Below are 3,445 nucleotides of genomic sequence, written 5' to 3' on the forward strand. Positions count from 1 at the left end.
GAATTGCAGTGCTGATATTGATATTATACATGAATGCTGGGGAGGATGAGGGTTTGGGACTGCCATACTCAAATCAAGATGGCCTTGAATGCTGAACTTTTACTGCCCATTCCAAGAATCAGAGCTGAGCTGAATGACCCAAATCAAGTAAGAAACACACTGTGAAAAGATAAAGATACTAATGGCTATCTCCATTAGTACACTTTGCATTGAAGGCACCCAGGATTTTGGATAGAGTTTACTCTAGATCAGTGGTGGGATTCAATATTTTTTTTACTACCGGTTCTGTGGGCGTGGTTTGGTGGGCATGGCAGGGGAAGGATACTGTAAAATCTCCATCCCCCCCCAACTCTAGGGGGAAAGTTTCTGCAAAATCCCATTCCCTCCCAACTCCACTAACCTGCTTTCCAGCTCCATTCTCCTGTGCAGGGCAACAAAAGAAGACTCAGCCGATCAGCTGGGACTCGGGAGGCAGAGAATAGATGGGGGTGGGGCCAGTCAGAGGTGGTATTGGCCGATTCTCTGAACTACTCAAAATTTCCGCTACCGGTTCTCCAGAACTTGTCAGAACCTGCTGAATTAGCACCTCTGCTCCAGATGTAGCTGGAGATGCCAAGGCAGTGAAATATCCTTCCCCTTGTTAACCATGAAGAGTAGATTTCTGAGAGGCTTCATGTCTGTGCCACCTTTTCATGTTTCTGAGCCTCTTCTTGTGCCAAAAGAAATATTGTTGGAGAAGATTGGCAAACCGTATCTATTTCAATTCCAGAATGATGGTGTAGATAGATTTCTCATGCCTTTATGTGACTATTTTATTGTTGCTGTTGATCAAATGTTAAGTCCTGTATTTTAATGTATTTTATTGTTTCATTTTACACACCTGAATACTATTGTTTATACATAAGTCTTTTAATGCTGAGATCTGATAATTCTCCATCCACAGAAGCAGAATTTATTATTCTGTATAAAAAATGACTTTCCTTCGGCTTTTGGGAGCAGCCTCAGAAAGATTATTCCAACATGGATTTTCCTGCTTTTCTTCTTAGCGGTCTCCTTGGCTGGTTGCTGGAAGATCTGAAACTCAAAAAGCACTAAGGACCCCTCACTCAGAAAACACCAAAAGGGGGCTCAGTCAACTTCAATTGGCATTTATGTGGGGAAAGCCTGGTATCTGAGCTTTCTGAAAGGCTCACAGCTCTACAATTCGACAGCTGATCTTTATTTTTCTCGCTTCCAGTGCTGACAATATTTTTCCCTTCCTCTCTTCCTCACAGAAGTCATTATAGCAAACATGCCACAATATGGGTATAGAAATCCTCTGTTAACTTTGTTTAGAAATTACAATGGTATTTGTGCAGATGACGTCTGCAAAATTCGGCCATTCTTATAACAAGGGTTATTTATTTATTAAATTTACATTGCTGCTTAACTCCCAGTGACTCTTGGCAGTTAAATTTCCATACATTAAACAAATACAAGATGAATCTGCATAATGTGGTGTCATTCCTGCTATGAGCCATTCTATTTCTCAATGTTTAGTTTTGCAATTGTTTCTCAGTCAAGGAAATATATATATTTTTAGAATAATAAGCTGTTCTGGAACATCCAGTTGCCTTAATGTATTCCATCTATTGCTATAGGCAGTAAAGCAAATGTAATCCTCCTGCTCATACTTCTTATGGTAGCTATCTGATTTCACATTCTATTTCCCTTTTCTGAAACATGTGCGTTCATTTGGCGTTCCTCTTTCCATGTAGGTCTCTGTTCTTATATGGAAGAACTTAAAAGATTCTGTGTTGAATTAGTATTGTTTGGTATATTTACATGGTTCAGTATGGTTTGGTAATTTGCACACTCTCTTGGGTCTGCTGTCTTCATAGGCATAGCTATAAACATTGATCTTCATATCCTCTAGGCCACATGTTTGTTGACATTAGCATTTTAACTGCTTCTTCTCCTATATCTTTAAATAGTTTAGGTATTTCATCTGTACCTGATATTTTCTCATTTGCCAATTGCTTTTCATATATTACTTTCTAGTTGACTTGTTTCCTTTATGTATATTTTGTATATATCTTTATTAAGAATGTTGATTATAGTGATAAAATCTAATACTCACTAAACTTAAAAAATAGGAGTAAAAATGCGGAGAAAAAGAAAGAAAAAAGAAAAAGAGAAGAAAGAAAAAAGTAAGAATATTGTAAAGAGAAAAGAACTATATAAAGAAGTGACTTTCAATCTTCATCACGTATAAACACGTTTATAACTGTAACATCACATACATTTATCTGTTTATCCCATATTCCATCTCTTATCACTAAATAAAGTGATATAAAGCATAATCATCCTTTCAATTTTTCCTACCTTAGTTGCAAATTTTAATTTTAAATTTTGAGTGTGATTGCTCTGATTTTCTGAAAAATATATCTCATTCTTTTCTTGTTACTCTCTGTTGACATTTTTGGTCATGATATCTTTCCTCTTCCTTTCTGACTTTGAGTTAGATGGCTGACTTCAGCTGCTATGCATCTACCCTAATGCCCAACGATTTCATCCACCATTTTCCCTTGAATATCATTAAACTGTCTGAGTCAGTTTATTGGTAATTTTACACATCCCTTAGCATATGAATAAAAGCCATTTTCAAGCTGAAATACATAGTGTTTTCAATTTATCAAGTGACTAGATACAGTCAAATACTTCTGACAAGACTGTTACTCATTCATCATCGACATCCCATCCTCCAAATCTCAGAAAATGTGTAGTTTTCAGGAGATTTTCTGCTTCCCCCTCCTCCCTCCTTTGGAGGCATAATACTTTCAGATTTTATTTTCTCAGTAATGAGCACATCTGCAACTATCTCTATAGAATTATTGGAGAATTTTGAATATTTCTCTTCTGATTCACCATCTAACTCCTCCTCAGCAAAATTGTTTCCTTCATATGCAATTTCCTATTCAGCTCTAATTTTTTCAAAAGGCTTTCTGGTCCTTATCCAGTTATTTGCTTTATCATATTTTGCTGTATAATGTGCCTGGCCAGCTAACTCTGCCAGTTCTTCAGTTCCTTCTTTTAGATGAGCAATTTCACTATCTTTTAATTTGATTTCTTGATGCGACTTTTCATTTCCTTGCCACATGCCACACAGGACTTTCTCCCTCTCTTCTGCCACTTCCTGGAACGAAGGATTTCCTTTGCTTTAAGATCAGAATGCTGGATTGCTCTTCTTACCTTTCTGTGTTCTACTTTATCAGCAGCCTCAAGTTGGGATACTTTTGAAATAAGGTGATCACTTATACTGCTCCTTTGCCCCGCCCACGAGACAACCTTTAATAGATCATGGTATCATCTTAAGGGTCTGTCTCTGTGGTGTGTTCTTTGTATTCCTTGCAGAAACCCACTTCACCGTGGGATGTTTTTCAATGTTTGATTGCTGTTTCATTTT

At 37.2% G+C, this 3,445-nt stretch overlaps 1 pseudogene; it reads right to left on the reverse strand.

Moving 5' to 3' along the window:
- Positions 1–2,725: 2,725 nt before the first annotated feature.
- Positions 2,726–3,445, reverse strand: LOC113434199 (geminin-like; annotated as a pseudogene).

Source organism: Pseudonaja textilis, chromosome 1 (genome assembly GCF_049901715.1).
Source record: "Pseudonaja textilis isolate UNSWEBS1 chromosome 1, rPseTex1.2, whole genome shotgun sequence".
Lineage (NCBI taxonomy): Eukaryota > Metazoa > Chordata > Lepidosauria > Squamata > Elapidae > Pseudonaja > Pseudonaja textilis.